Genomic DNA, 15,464 nt, shown 5'->3' on the forward strand with positions numbered 1-15,464 from the left:
GCGAAAATTATTTACTTCCAAGATATTTACCTCTTCCATTTTTTTTTCTGGAAATCATCATAATAGCAGTCATTCCATTTTGGATTCCTGACATAACCTGAAGAACAGGAGGAAGAGCGAAGCAAGAGGTTCCCCTTTGAGAGCAGGGAGCGCAGGAAGCTGGAGCGCTCTGCAGCCGTCTGAACTCGGAGTGACGTTTGACCCCAGATGACGAGCAGGAGCCTTGCCTTCTTGCTGTGCAATGCCAGATCACCAGAAAAGACCTTAGCTGATATTTGTAATGATCTTGTGGCTCAGATTGGGTGTACGAGCATGTTGCATGCTACTTAACAGCAGAAGGGGATGGGATTTAATGGAGATATAGATATTTCCAAAGCTTCTCCAGGAACAACAAAGAACTCTTGTTCCAAGAGGGAATTCAGAATATCTCTTCCTTAAAAACGTGACACTTAGCAAACAAACTGAAATAAACACCTCTTTTTCTTCCGTGTTATACTTCTGCAGGCTGGGACAGAGCAAGAACTGCAATCGTGGAGCGAGAAGGCTCGAAGAAGAGGTCAGTGCTGAACCGTGACAACAGCAGTGCACCTTTGCTGGGTTGTGGTATTATCCAGGGTATTGCAGTCAGGTATTCCCTGCACAAATGTGAAGGACAGTGCCATGGTGGCTAACAGAGCAGCCCCCATCCCAGCTTCATGGGCAGCGCCGTGAGCTGGAGTTGCCTTTAGCTGTCCAGATGCATCAGCTTGATAATCTGTGCAAACATGTGCGGTTGGCTGCACCCCACCTTCCTGAGCTTTACAACAAGTTCTTGTTTGCATCAAATCCTGCACTGCTCACCTCCACCTCTGACCGCACTGGAGAGCAGTTGAGGTTCCTCTTACTGAATGCTGCAGACCTCCACCTGCTTCCCAAGCACTGAATTTGGATGAGAAAAGCACCATAACATTGGGTAATTAATTAGTCAGCCAAATAATTTCTGCCGGGCTCTCATTTACTTCTCTGTCTGCAATCCCAGTGAATCTCCCAGCTCAGAGCTCTAATCCCATTTTCTGCCTTTTAGTCTCTTTTTTTGACCCTAACTTTCATAATTCCTCCTCTTCAGTGGGAATAACCAAAGCCAGGTAAGCACAAAGATTCTGTGGCAGGTATTGAATGCCTGGAGACCCACAACAGTCCTCCTGGAATGGAATTCCTCCATTCCGGGCGGTCCACCACAGCAAATGAGGGACTTAACAAAAAGAAAAGCGATAAAAATAAAGGAGGAAAAGTGATTTGTAGTTGGAGGAGTTACGAGTGTGACTTCATTCAAGGCCAGCCTAGAGCATGTGCAGAACTTCCCGAGTGCGGCTCTGAGCACTGCGGTCCCTGATCAGCAGCAGCAGGTAAAAACTATTTGCTAAGTGCCAAAGTTGGATGACGTTGTAGCTGTTTAACTGCAAACCACAAATCTGTCCTCATTTTTTTCCAACACATTTATTATCGAAAGATGGCTTGGGGAGTGTCATAAGTAAGCAGTCGGTGTTGTTCCCGAGCCCTGAAATTTGTCACTTCGGCTGCATCTTTCTGATCTCTGACGGAGTGTTTTCTGCAGGACAGGAATGCTAAATAAGGCATAAATAATGCAAGAGATCTGTGAATAATCACCCGAGTGCTTGAAAACGAGTGGACAGTGTGATCATATGGTAGAAGAAAAATAACGTTCGCTGCATATTTATCAATGCCTGGTGCCATTACCACAGGCTCCAGCAATAGCTCAAGGCTTCTAGGAGTCAGTGCACACAGCACCTCGGTGCCCAGAAATGCAGGAAGAGGGCACGTCCCCAGAGCAGGGAGCTTGTTCGGACTGGGCCAGCCTGTGGCTGCATGGGGTAATGGGTGGCAGCACCGATGAGACGAGCACTCCTCGTGTGTTTGTCTTGCACTGCCACGTTTTAGCCCTGTCTTTCATTGAATCGGCGTGTCTATTTTAAGAAGGACCTCTGAGTGCAAATGTTTAATCCTGGGAACAAGCGCAATCATCGGAAACTGTACCAGAAAGAACCGCCTCTCTGCCACAGTTGCGCTGGAATCGCTCTCAAGCAGTCTGTGCTTTGGGTAACTTTGGAGCTGAGCTCTTTTTGGGCTGAAGGAGAGGGACCCATCAGCTCCATCAGGAGAAAAACTGCTGCGGAAAATACGGAGTGAATGTAAACGTGCGCCTAACGAGAATTGATGAAAAATGCAAAAATGAGAACAGATGCAATGAAACAGCATCCTCGGGGAGGAGGCAGGACCCCGGCACGTGCAGCACCGCCCTGAGGTACAGGAACGAGTTAATGCCGCTGAGGAACAAGCAGAGGGATGGCTGAGAACGGCTACATTGTTTTTCCCTGATGTCAGCACAGAAACCCAAACACAAAGAGGTGAATGTAGCGCAATGAGAGGGCCCTTGAGAGAGCTGAATGTTGGGCCTGTGCCGGGGCACCCAGCAGAATTAGAAACCGCTCCGCGCGGGATGACACAGTGTTTCCTGGAAGCAGGGGCTGCACCCCGCTGCCGGCGGGCAGGGCCGAGTGCGTGGGGCACCGCTGCCGGCTGCTGCCCTACAAGCAGGCAGCGTCGGTAGGCTTGAGGAGACCCATGCCCATAAAGGACTCGTTCTGTTTTACTTTATAGCTCAGCGTAAGGCGTTTTATTTCCTCCTGTAGGATCCACACGTTGACCCTTTCCTGAATAATTCAATTTGTGTTGCATTTGGTGGGTGGTGCCCTGGAGGATATTTAGATCTAGCTACAGCAGAGACGTTGCTTTGCTTCAACACAAACTGCAGGTCAGATCTTCTGTGTGTAATGTGGGAAGAAAAAGACAGGGATCTCCTAGAAGGAGTCTGGTGGAGGGCCACAAAGATGATGCAGGGCCTGGAGCATCTCCCCTACGAGGAGAGGCTGAGTAACATGGGTCTGTTCAGCCTGGGGAAAAGGAGATTGAGAGGGGATCTGATCAATGTTTATAAATATCTAAAGGGAGGTGGGAGGCAAATGGATGAGGCCAGGCTCTTCTTGGTGATGCATAGCAATAGGACAAGGAGTAATGGCCTGAAACTTGTACATAGGAAGTTCCATACTAACATGCAGAAGAACTCCTTTACAGTAAGGGTGACGGAGCACTGGAACAGGTTGCCCAGCGAGGTGGTGGAGTCTCCTGTGGAGACATTCAGGACCTGGCTGGACGCCTGCCTGTGTGACCTGTGGGAGGGTACCTGCGTTAGCAGGGGGGTAGGACTCGAGGATCCCTTCAGGTCCCTTCCAACCCCTGCCATTCTGTGATTTTGTGTAATATTCATTACATGGGTTGGTCGTTGGACTTGGCCTCTTTCCCAGCCGTGTTGATTGCATGGCTGTGTGGCTCTAACCCTTGTGGCCATGCCCTGCCGCTGGGGTCTGTGCTCTCAGGCCGCCAGGCCCCGCTGGCGCTGCCTTGGGGGGGTTCCATGGTGGGCGGGTGGACGGGGCTGCCGAGCTGCTGCCACAGAGCCGTGGTGTTATCCACGATTCATCTTCTGCTATTCCAAAACCCACAGGAGGGTAAATGAAAGGAGAAAAACCCGATGTAAAGGTTTAGCGTTGCATTTTAACTCAGGGCTTGGTGTCCGCACTGAGGTAGGAGCAAGCCCAGAAGAGGTGCATGCTGTCTCATGGTGTCTCATCACCCACTTGACAGCTCAGAAGCTGCAGATTTGTAAGGAAAGTCTGAGACTAAAGAAGATACGCTGACAGAGATGCGTGCGCTAACACACGGGACCACTGCCCGCCCGTGCAGGCAGCGCGAAGGGGAGCCGGTCGGAATGCACTCCCCAGCAAACAGCGGAACGTTTTGGCCGAGAGCCTGGACCCGCGGAAGAGAGCACCCACAGCAGAAGGGCGGGCGGCCCACAGGGCCCGGGCCCGGAGCGGGGCGGCGGGGCCGTGCGGGGGCCGGGGGCCCGAGCATACCCCCGCCCGCCCCTCCTCGCTGGGCTCGGCCCGGCCTCGCGCGGCAGCCCGCCCTCTCATACCGCCCCGCGGAAATCATTGTGCAGCCGGGGATGTAGCTCAGTGGTAGAGCGCGCGCTTCGCATGTGTGAGGTCCCGGGTTCAATCCCCGGCATCTCCAGCGGCTTCTTTTGCTTCGGACTCTTTTTTTTTTTTTTCCACTCCTTCCCGCTGGGGGAGGCTCCCCGCTGCCGCGGGTTGGCGCGGCCCTGGCCCCGCGGCGCCGCTCTGCGCTTGAGGCGAAGCCTCGGGGAGGCCGGGAAAGCAACGCCGCGCTGCAACCTCTCCGGCCTCGAAAAAGCGAACTGCTTCCCGCAGAAATGAACGACAACAAATAAATAAACAAAGGCATTAAAGAGAAGAAAAAAAAAAAGAGGAAAAATATTACTCTGCATTGGCCGGGAATCGAACCCGGGCCTCCCGCGTGGCAGGCGAGAATTCTACCACTGAACCACCAATGCCTCAGTTGTTTCAAACTTCGCAGCCTTTGCCCTACAATATATTAAGAATTGGGTTTCTGCTTTTCTTTCCCATTTTTTTCTCTTCCTTGATGTAGCTTCAGCCTTCATCTTCAGCTTCTTCGAGGAAAAAATGCTTTTAGAAAATAGCTATATTTGTATACCTTTTTCCCTCCAACAGATTAAAAACCCTGTAACTTTGTGCAATAAACTCATCATCCCTTACATTTAAAAGCATTCAGACCAAGTAACAATGGGCTTATTCTTGTTCCTTTCCTGTGCTGGGAGGGCTTTGCCAGAGGAGGCCACCAGCGAAGCTCAGAGGCTCACAGCTCAGTGCTAGCCACAGCCCTGCTCTGAGGGACACAGCCTGCAGCCACTGATACACAATGGAACGTGGTGTAACAGCACTTGGACACTGATGTCATGATGTCAGCCAGTGCAGGGCAATGCCATCACAACTCCTTGTTCCCCCAAACTTCAACTTCTCCCCTTCCACTGGCAGAAAGTAACAGAGTAAATGCATCAGGTAGTAATTCTCACTTAGGCTACGCTTACAGTATCTCCAGTCAGCCCTGAAACACCTTTTCCAGAACAAGAAATCCCAAAAGAAGTTAGAGGTGAAAAATGCTCATATTGAGAAGAATTTAACTTCCTGTTTTACTATATGCGGAGAATGATTTTACAGGTGATCATCGGAGCAACAAAGCGCACTGTTACCAATCCCATGGCATTCCTAGAGTGAAAGTGAAACCAGCACTTGCAGTTTGCAGCTCAGAGAACCGTTTCCCACGTGCATGAGACAGCGCTCTGCATCTGCTCAGAACATCCACGTAGGCTGGCTGCAGGGTTACAGAGACCTCGGTGATCCAGGGGCATTTGGTCCTGCTGGAGCTGGAGCATTGCTCCAGAACATGCTCCAGAAGCACTTGTTCAAGCAGCGTGACACAGGCTCAGAGCTAACTTCCCTTTAGGATGACTGCACGTAGGAGAGTGCTGAATGGAGAGAATCAAGACCTGTAACATTAGAAAATGATTAGAAAATCATTCCCTCCGGCTTAGTTCAAAAATCTTTCAGGCAATTAAGGAGATGCCACAGACCTTCAGCAGAAACAAAGAAGGCAAAATTTGTTATAGGAAGAAAGGATTTTCTTAGGTCTTTTTATCCATCAAAAAGGGACAAATACGCTTCCTCCCATTCCAGATCACCTTTAAAGGGGCTCTGATCTTGCTCCTTGAGGCTAAGGCTTGACACAGTGTCTTCCTAGCAGCTCTGCTGCTGTGGGGTGGAGAGACGGGCTCCGGGCACTGCTGCTGCCCCTGCCATGAGCCTCTGAGAACGGTGCTGTAGCGCAGGGGCACTGAGAGCTTCTCAAGTGCAGGTGGTACAAATGCAATAGGAACAAGGTAAGGATTTTCCGACAGGAAGTGGTAAAACTGCTCAAATCGAGCTTAAGGTGTGAGTTACCTGGGGTGCAGTAAGTGGACGTCATTCATTCCCTCTTCCCTGTTAGGTGTGGCCATGCATGCTCATGCCACGTGATGCCAGTGTGGCTGCGCACCACTCACAGTTACATCGGGGTTGCATTCATCTCTGTATTGCTATATACCAATAAGAAAGTGTGATGCTACAAATGTACTTGGATTATTTGCCATGATTCACATTTTCATGCTGAACAGTACTAAGTGGAGTTCTTGTAGAACTAATTCCTAAGGAATAACTCAGACTGACCTGAAACATAACAAACCACCAGGCCACCCCTTCCCCACATTTAACAGACTAGGACCTAATTCTCAATACTGCCAGGAAAGTCCAGACAACACTTACTGCTGCCTCAAAATAATGAAAAATAACTGCAGGCCTTTCAAAATGGCTTCTAAAAGCCTCTTAAATAAAGGCTTCCAAAGTGTGCTATTGTCTCTGTTTCCAGACTGCAGAAAATTTATACCATCCCTGGCAGCCTCTGCTGCGCACAATAACACGCGCATCAGATTGATATTAACAGGCCAGAGAGTAAGTTGGGTGCTTAAAAATATCTACTTACCTAAAAAGACAAATGAATCTACATTGCAGAGCCTTCAGCAAAGACTGTTGAAACAAAACAAACAAAACAATTGTGGTAATCTTTTAGGTAAGACTTATAATGTAGAACAAGTTGTCAGAGCAGGTTACAGCTTTAAGGGCTAGCAATTTTGACAGCGTCCCTTTGAGCACAGGAGAGCACAGGGACTGGCAGGACAGCAAAAGGTCACTTGGTCACACGGATCTGCTGCCTCTTTTGCGTTCATCTCCAGACCCACTAGGCTTGTCCCAATTAATTATTAAAATCTGCGGGGAAAATACTGCCGTAGATAAAAAGGTACAGTCCTAAATTCTGGGGAAGCTGGAGGATGGCAGTGTGGTCAAAAGCAGTGCAGAAAAGCAGCTGAGCCATGATATCCAGCCCACAGCTTCAGACACAAACAGAAGCCATTTACATCCAGTAATGTTGCTGTGCTTCAAATACCAGAGAAAGGAGAACTCTTGGATTTTCCTCCCTTTGTTTTCAGCTCAACAGTGCTGGATTACAAAAGGTCACCAAAACCAAATTGACAAGATATATGTGGATATTTAAAACAACTTTTTTTCCCAGGTAACTATTGATTTCTTTTGCTAGTGAACTGCATAAGTCCCTTACAAATCTGTGGACGCCCTGAAGATGTCTGTTCCAGACAGGATTCAAATGGTGATGAGCCAAAGCTATCAGTGAAGCAGTGCTAGGAAAGTGGACATTAGAAGAGGACAAGAGAGTCCAATCCTGTATTTCTTCATTGATGACTGTAAGAATAAGGCTTTGAAAATGATTGTATATGCCCTTGGACAGGTTTTCTAGGATTCTTCCCAAATCAGTGCAGTGGAGGAAAATGTCTGGACAAAAAGCACGTGTGTACATTCACTGGGCTGGTTCTGGTCTATCACTGTCTCAGAGAAAAAAAACAAACATGAATTCCAAAAAGCTTTTTCCATTCCAAATTCTGCACGTAATCTCTCCCTCTGGCACATGGAAAGAGAAAATAAATTTAAAATAATTATTTAAAATATTTTTTTCACATTTCCCACAATAAAAATCTTTAAACAACAGAAAATATACACTAACATTGTCAAAGCAGCAATTCTAAAGCTACTGCCTTTCTTCTCTCTCTACCAGTGACATTTTTATTTCCTATTAGACCTGGCTCAGCTGTAAGCCCCAGAAAAATACCGATGTTCTTCCTGCACGCTGCTGCTTTCCGTTTCCTGGTTCTCCTGTAGTTAAGAAGCCTGTGCTACCATTGCAGGGAGAGGCCAATTAATTATTGTGTTTGTTCTGCAACAAATAATGTGGCCTGTGACCTTATTCTTTTAAAAATGCAATTTTTGCATTTGCTCCTGTGACTCAGCCCTGATTTGTTATCTTTATATAACAGCAAACAATAAGACATAATTATGATGATAACACATTACTTCCGTTTTAATAGAAAAATGAGCCTCTTTCTCTTTTCAGACACGCATACAGATACACACACAAACACAGCAGAGCTTTTATCTGCGGGTGCAGGGGAAGAGACATTTAAACACTAGTAATACAGCCACACAGCCCTGGTTCGGGCGATAAACGGAATATCTGGTAAGAGGCAATGCACATGTACTTCCGAGTGATACCCGACACTGGCAGCCAGCGATGGGAACGCTGCTCCATGTTCAATCGCAGCTGTGACTCTGTGCTTTCATTTCCCAGTGGTGGGACCTACCATGCATCCCGATCGAAGAAATCTCAGCAGAGGTCCCGCTTCTGCCTCTGTCACTTCCTTTCATCTCCTCTGTGATTATTGCCTCTCTCTCCTCACGAAGACATTTTTCCTAAAGACAGATCAGGAGGAAACATATTTGTGAACGTATGAACAGATTTTCTTCTTATGATACATAACTTTGGCATGCAGTCAGGTTGCGACGATAATCTTTTTCTCCATCTTCCCTTGCTAATGAAGAGGATCTGCCTCTGGGGCTAAGGACAGAAGGTGAACTCTTCCTGCACGCAGTTCACACCTGCTGAGCACATGATTCCAGGCATCCCCAATTCCTGGTTGGCAGGTGTCCCAGCAACCAAGCCACGTGCACGCAGGCTCAGGAGGTAATATTTTGATCTAGACATTAAATAAAATACAGACTCGGAGGAATTCTGTGATACTCCAAGGCATATCACCTCATTTTTTTTAACCTTTTAAAATCTTGCACTATGGAAACACAAAGATGAGTTTTTACCAACCAGCAAGCAAGACAACATCCCAGCTCTTTTTACAAAAGTTTTCACTCTTGGAATTTCCCTGTTATGACAAGAGTAGCACAGCTCTCTCATTTCTGCCTCTTTTACAATTGTGTTGGTTTGGAAGAGTTCATGAACGTAGAAGTTCTGAGATGTAGAATGTGTTCACTTAGAAAGTGGATGTGGGCAGATTTTATAGTCACGCCCTGTCCTGCTCTGAATCAACCAACATGTACCATAAATTGGTGATGCCAATGCAGCCACATCCAGGTGGACAGCAACCTTCAGGACTGCAAATTGCATGTGAATCCTTGTTTCCTAGTCCCTAAAAGAACTTCCATTTTCTGTTTGTTTTTTTTCTTTCCATTTTCAGTTCCTTCTGTTCAATTGAGTTATTTCTGTGGATTCTGTACCCGAATATCTACGGAGTACTAATTCCAGCTATCCCTTGGGATCCTGTTTCCTCTTCAAAGGAAAAGGCAGTACCACATCCCCTAATTTGTCTGGGATTAAAACTACTTCCAGCCCAAATATCCCTGACTTTGCAAAACTTCTGAAAGCCAACCCATGCAGTTGCTTACGGCCTTTAAATGCCACCTAGAGAGCTGATAGCCATACATAACTACTGCAGCTCTAATTTAGCTCCCGTGGTTATATATGACCCACGGGGAGGGATTGGGTTCCCACGGCCCCTCAGAAGGGACCTGTTGCTGACATTTAGCCACCAACAGGAGGCCGGAGCATGCCCCAGGGACGCAGGTGGTGGGGAGCTGTGCCCATTGCTCATGCCCACGGCAGGTTGTTTTTCTGTGCCTGATAGAGAGCACGTCTCTTGCTGCCTGTAAAGCACATTGACTAAGCAGTGAGCACAAAGAACGGCAATAAAAGCAGTTTCTGGGAGGCAGCCAAGAAGCGTGGCTAGAGGCTGATGCCTGGAAAGCAGAGACTTGCAGTCAGCAGGATCCTGCTTCCATGGCATCAGCTGCATGAGGATACAGGCTGTGCATGGACAGCCCTGTGGGGAGGTGGTTTTGGACACAGCCATAGATCCGCTGGTGCTTTGGTCTAGCATGGAAAAGGAGATCCCAAGCACCGGTGGAACCACAACTTCAGTACACTGCAATGTACAGAGCAGTCAAAAGTTCAGCGAGGAGGTTTGGAGAAGAGAGGACCATGGTGTATCACTGCTGTGTGCCTTCTCACTGCAAAACAATGCTGGCCAGGAACTGCCAGCTGGCTTCCAACAGCATGGCTGTGGCAGCCAGCAGTGTCCCTGGAAGCCCAGCACATGGCAAATGGGATGAGAAATGGAGAGCCCTTATGGACCGGAGCAGGTGCTCCAACAGGGCTGTCCCTGGCTATCCCAGAACAGGGGGCCAATCAACAGAGGCAATCAGACAGAAGACACACAAAATGTCTCCAAAAATCATGGAGTCCACTGGTATGTCATGCAACTCACTTTCAAGCCTCATAGGCCTAGTGCTTCATTTAACTGTTAGAAGTTTGAGACTGGGTATCTGCTATTTTGTATAGCTAAAGAATTGGAGAACTTTTGAGAAGGAAATGCTCAACAGAGAAAACCAAGCCTGCATGCCCTGCACTGCGAAGCCCAAGTACGACCTCCATCCCGGCACTGCAGGTTTCCTGCACCTGGCCCCATGGGGTCCGCTAACTATTCCCCAGAGGCGGCAGTGTTGAAGTCTGGCCTCTGCTCTGTTAAAGCTGGGGCTAACTAACTGCTCACTAGTGCTTCTGCCAACCCTGGTAAAAATCAGCAGGGATCCTGAGAAGCTGCAGCTCAAGGACGAGATGTAGCAGGGTTCTCAGTCACTGAGAGGTAGCCGCAGGTGCCAGCTCCATGCCAGACTGGGGCCACTGGGAACAACTGGGAATAAAAAGTGTGAATGAACCTGTCTCTGCACACCCATTAGTCACTGCCTGTTTTTTCAAAGGTGGGCACTCAGAGACTGAGCACTTCTCTGGGCAGGAGCTCTAGGAGTTCTTTTGTGAATCATCTGTATTATGAATGCAGCAGCCCTACAACAAATCAGCAGCATTGGAAAGGTCCTCTCTGTTTACAAGTGGTCAGGCCTCCAGACTGAACCTCAATGGAGAAGTGGGGAAGGTCCTGCAGTAGATAAATGATGTTAATACAGCACAGAGCTGCTCCCTGCTAACTAGGTCTGTGTGCTGGGAACTGCCTGGGTCCTCAAGTGAAACAACAGCTGAATTCCCAGGAAATCACAGAATCAAAGAATCATTAAGGTTGGAAAAGACCTCTGAGATCCCCACACCCAATCCCAGCCACCCCACCATGCCCACTGCCCATGTCCCTCAGTGCCACATCCCCACAGCTCTGGGACACCTCCATGGATGTTGACCCCCCCGCCCCCTGAGCGAGAGCCTGACTGCTGTTTGGAGAAGAAATTGTTCCTAATACCCAGCTTGAACATCTCCTGGTGCAATGTGAAGCCATTACCTCTTGTCCTAGCGCTGTTACCTGGGAGCAGAGGCTGACCCTTCCTCACTCCAATCTCCTTCCAGGAGTTGCAGGGAGCTGTGAGGTCTTCTCTGAGCTTCCTTCAGTCTGAACCATCCCACTTCCCTCAGCCATTCCCAATAGGACTGTGCTCCAGACTCTGCACAGCTCCGTTGTCCTTCTCTGGACACACACTGCTGGGCCTCTATGTCTTTTCTGTATTGAGGGGCCCAGAACTGAACATATCATTCAAGGTGCCAGAACCCCAGGACGTGGGGGCTGGAAGGGGCCTCTGGAGCTCCCCCAGCCCGACCTGCAGCAGTTCCTACAGCAGATGCACACAGTGCCCAGGTGGGTCTGGTCCATCCCCCTGTCCCCAGCCCTTCAGGTGTGGGTCAGAGCAGCTCAGGCCCCCTCAGCCTTCTCTCCTTTGGGCACATAGCCCCGGGGCTCTCAGCCTGTCCCCATCAGGAGGTGCTCTAGGCCCCAGGAGCTCCGCAGCCCTCCGCGGGGCTCTCCCGGCAGTTCCCAGTCAGCCCCGAACCGGGGAGCCCCTCGCCAGGTGCTGCACGCCGCAGCACGGCCTTCCGAAGCGCGGGTCAGCGCCGGGTGGCGGCAGGGCGCCAAGGGACGGGACGCTGCCTGTGGGACGGCGGCAGGCCGGGCCGGGGGAGGGCCGAGGCGGGGCCGGGCCGCGCTGTGCTGGAGCGGCGCCATCCGGGCAGCCGCGGCCCGGCCCCGGGCGCGCCCAAATATAGCCCGGGGCGGGGAGGCCGCGGGGCTGCACCGTGACCGCGCCGCTTCTCAGCGCCCGCCTCCGGGAGCAGCCGCGCCGGCGGTACGGGGTAAGGGCCGGGTGCGCGGGGCCTAGCGCGCCTTTCTCCCGGCATCGCCGCTGCGCGCCGCCAGGCCCTGCTCGCGCCGGGTAACGGGCAGCGGGGCCGCGGGGAGGGAGGGAGGGGCGGACGGACAGACAGACAGACGGACGGGGCGAGGCGAGGTGAGGCGGTGCGGCGGCGAGGGGATGCCCCGGGCACGGCCCGGGCAGCGTCCCACAGGTGCGGGGCGGCGGGTAGGGCCCTTCGGTCGCGGGGAGGACGGGGGCATCCCCGCTGTGCTCGCTTCCCTCACGTGTGGAGCGGCTGCCGGGGGCTCCGGCCCCTCCCCGGCTCTTTTATGTAAGCGTTTGGGCGGTGGGGATCCAGGAGGAATGAGGGAAAATCAGCGTGGAGCTGCTGTGCTAAGAAGCCCGTGGCAGCTCGCTGCCCGCTCGGTGCCCTGAGGAGCAGCGGGCAGGCGGGGTACGGCCCCGGCGTGGGCGGCCGTGCGCGTCCCGCAGGTGGCGGCTCTCGGAGGTGCCCTCCTCCCTTGGGCCCCGTGGTACAGAGCCTCGCGCTGCAGAACCCTGCGGGTGTGAGCGTGGGCAGGGCGTGAGCGTGGTGATGCTGAACTCTGCGCTGCGAGGCTGGGGCACTTCTGGCTTGCGTTGAGCGCTTTCGCAGGATTGCCTCTGGGTGAGAGTGTATGGGTGTAATAAGGAACTCCTGAGCTTCTTTGTGTCCTTATCTCTTCTAATCAGCCACTGCAGCAAATGTTTGTAAGCCCATTAGTGCAGGAAGGTAGGAGCTGCACGTGGGCACCTTGAGTGTAGAACAGCCAGACCTGCTGGCTGCCTGCTGCACGCTGTGCCATGAGCAGAGCAGATCCGCTCCACGTGCTGGGCGGCTGCAGCTCTGCTGGCCATGCTGCCCTGAGCTCTCAAGGGGCAAAGTATTGCATTGATGGGAGGAGTGGCACAGGAACGCATCCCGGCCTTTCTGACTGCAGCTGACATCTCGCTCGAAGTGCAGGGTGGTTGCGGAGGGAAGTATTTATCTTCTGGTGGTGCTCAGGTCATGGCTGTGCTTCTTTGTGTGTCTTATTTTCATTCTCTCTGCTGCGATTTCTCTGAACTGCTCTCGCTATTCCATGTTTCCAGCCCGAGAGCTGCCTGCTTGCAAAGCTTGCGCAAGAGTTGTTACACCATTAGCCTGAAGACACCCAGGTCTCTCTGTAAGATAATCCCCAGCCAGGATGAGGAGCGAGCTCAGGAGGCAGCTGTTGGGAGCGCGATGTATTTTTAACTGAAGTTAATCACGCCTTTCCCTTTTCTCATTTGATGTAGGTGCGGTTCCTCAGCGGCGTGCAATGATGGGAGCAGTGACTGATGAGTAGTAATGACTCAGTCTGGTATTTGGAGATCTGGCTGTTGATAGTTAAGGTGTAATGTGGTATAGGCTCTGCTATAATAGCAACAAGTGGAGTGTTATTAATGTTAGACACTTACCATGCACATTCGCTGTAGCATTGGATGAAAGCTTTCAGTGAAGACATGTGAACGTGAAAAATTATGCAGACATTCTGACTAATTTATAGTGTTACTTTGTGTGTAACAATCTATGGATGCGTGCTTTGTTTTACTTAGTTGTGTGTATATGTATACACAGGGGCACAGTGACAGCGATGTCATAGGCTGTGCCCTTCTGCATAATCAACTGTTTTATCTGGAGACCCATTATTGCCTGGTAATCAGTTGCTAATAGAAACGTAGAAAACTGGATGGGTTCAAAGGCCTTCAGTGCACATCAGCTTTCCAAGTGAAAGCTCATACAGGTTCCCTTCTGCTGCATGCTTACCCTTCACAATGCTCTACAAGCAAATACATAAGAGAAATGTGTTTTTCCCCCCCCACCTCAATGTCCAGCTTGCAACTGTTACTTTACTTCCATGTGTACATATCTTACTGCTTTCACAAGGGCTCCCATTTGCAGGCAACCTTGTCAGGCAACGGCTTGCTTCTATGAGGTGCTTCGTTTTCGTGAGTTTACTTGGAAATAGGGTTTCAAAAATTGATCTTTCCTAAAGCTTATGGGCCTTTGCTTCACTTCGTTTAAACCAGGGGTCTGATTCTGCAGGTGTAGATATCAGCTGTATAATGCGTAGCTTTTTGTTTGTAGTCCGAGCCTGTTTTTCTGGGATCTAGCTCTGTTGTGTGAGTGTGCCTCTGCAGCTGGTGGGTGTCTGTTGGTGCAGACTTTAGGAGGAGGGGGTGCCTGTGCCCATGACCTGCTTGGAGGGCGTGCTGGTTGCCTGCCCTGCGTGCTCCTGGAGGAGTGGGAGGCACTGAGCAGTTGGTAGGTGAGTACTGGGGCCTAGGGCTGGAGAAGGTCTGAAGCAGATCAGACAGAAGTGGGAAGATCTCCCTTTAAATAAGGAAGACCTCATGTACCTCAGCTGCTTTGTGGGTATTTGTGGGACAGGGCTGGAGCTACTTGAAAGCAGGTGCCCCGTGGATGCACTATGAGGGCTTTTCTCAGCAGCAGCACCTGCTGTGGGGCTGTACTGCCGCAATTCCTCAGATCTTGCTAATGTAGGTATATTCTGCTTCTTCCAAAAAGCACTGCTTTAGAAAACTTTCTGTATTACATCATGAGCAAACAGTTTGCAATCAAAACTCTTCTACATTAGCATAGCATTGATTTTTATTTTCTTTTTTTAGTGGTGCAGGGGGAGAAGCATTTTCTACCTCTAAATAACTGCATTTGATCCAAGTTCCCGAGCGAACGTGTAACTGCCTCAGAGGATTCCAAATGCCAGATGAACTCACCCAGAGTTATAAATGTAAAGTGCCAATGGAGATTGGGTTGGCGTTCCTCTGCTGGCTGGGTACCGAGCCTTGGATGGGGACTCGTTTGCTTCGCAAAGTGTTTCTCAAACCAAGTGTTAGTTCTTCTTTCAAAATGATACTGACTGCGTGCCCCTCCTGTTGGCTGGGAGTTGAGTTCAACTCTGTGTGTAAAACTAGGCTACTTCCTTGACACGCCTACATAATTAACCTAGTTTGTATGTGTTTTTCTTTCTTTGAGCGGGTACCTGCCTGTATATGCAGATCTATGTCCAGTCCTGTAATATGTTTAACGTACAGCCTTTTGCTTTTCTCCTTTAGTATTTGCCTTGCAGTGGGAGGAGGGAGGGAATGAGCTGTAGGTAGAGCTGGGTATTAGGATGAAGCTGAACTGGTGGGCTGCCTAATCCAGTATCTCTTTTAAATATGAAGTGAGTGAGGAATGCCAGAAAAGAGGGGTAAAACCTATACAGTAACTTTTTCTAACTCCTCCTTGCCTTATCTGTAATACAAGTTGGTTTTTTTGTATGTTTTCTTTTTATTTTGGGTGTTGATTTATTTTTTTTT

At 50.1% G+C, this 15,464-nt stretch overlaps 1 protein-coding gene, 1 long non-coding RNA gene and 2 other non-coding genes across 12 annotated transcripts in view; 2 read left to right on the forward strand and 2 right to left on the reverse strand.

Annotated features, from left to right (window-relative positions):
- Positions 4,063 to 4,134, forward strand: TRNAA-CGC. Its single transcript has one exon. It is a non-coding gene; the product is annotated as a tRNA-Ala (tRNA).
- On the reverse strand, positions 4,404 to 4,474 carry TRNAG-GCC. Its single transcript has one exon. It is a non-coding gene; the product is annotated as a tRNA-Gly (tRNA).
- Positions 5,113 to 11,845, reverse strand: LOC110399590. Of its 3 annotated transcripts, none has more exons than XR_002439302.1 (5): positions 11,255 to 11,845; positions 8,243 to 8,351; positions 6,517 to 6,560; positions 5,940 to 6,073; positions 5,113 to 5,488 (listed from the first exon to the last, which is right to left on the reverse strand). It is a non-coding gene; the product is annotated as an uncharacterized LOC110399590 (long non-coding RNA). The 3 variants fall into 3 exon arrangements; XR_002439303.1 differs by having other exon boundaries at positions 11,234 to 11,845; XR_002439301.1 differs by having other exon boundaries at positions 8,243 to 11,845.
- The window catches only part of GPD2 (glycerol-3-phosphate dehydrogenase 2), a 52,377-nt gene continuing 48,854 nt past the window's right edge, over positions 11,942 to 15,464 (forward strand). Inside the window, exon 1 of one of the 7 annotated variants that reach the window (XR_002439300.1) lies at positions 11,942 to 12,078. The gene's annotated coding sequence lies outside the window, so the exon portion shown is untranslated. Of the gene's footprint in view, positions 12,079 to 12,136; positions 12,159 to 12,210; positions 12,234 to 15,464 lie in introns of those variants that run through there. The other 6 variants (XM_021398545.1, XM_021398551.1, XM_021398555.1 and 3 more) reach the window with 6 other exon arrangements.

The sequence above is a fragment of the Numida meleagris genome, chromosome 5 (genome assembly GCF_002078875.1).
Source record: "Numida meleagris isolate 19003 breed g44 Domestic line chromosome 5, NumMel1.0, whole genome shotgun sequence".
In the NCBI taxonomy this organism is placed as follows: domain Eukaryota; kingdom Metazoa; phylum Chordata; class Aves; order Galliformes; family Numididae; genus Numida; species Numida meleagris.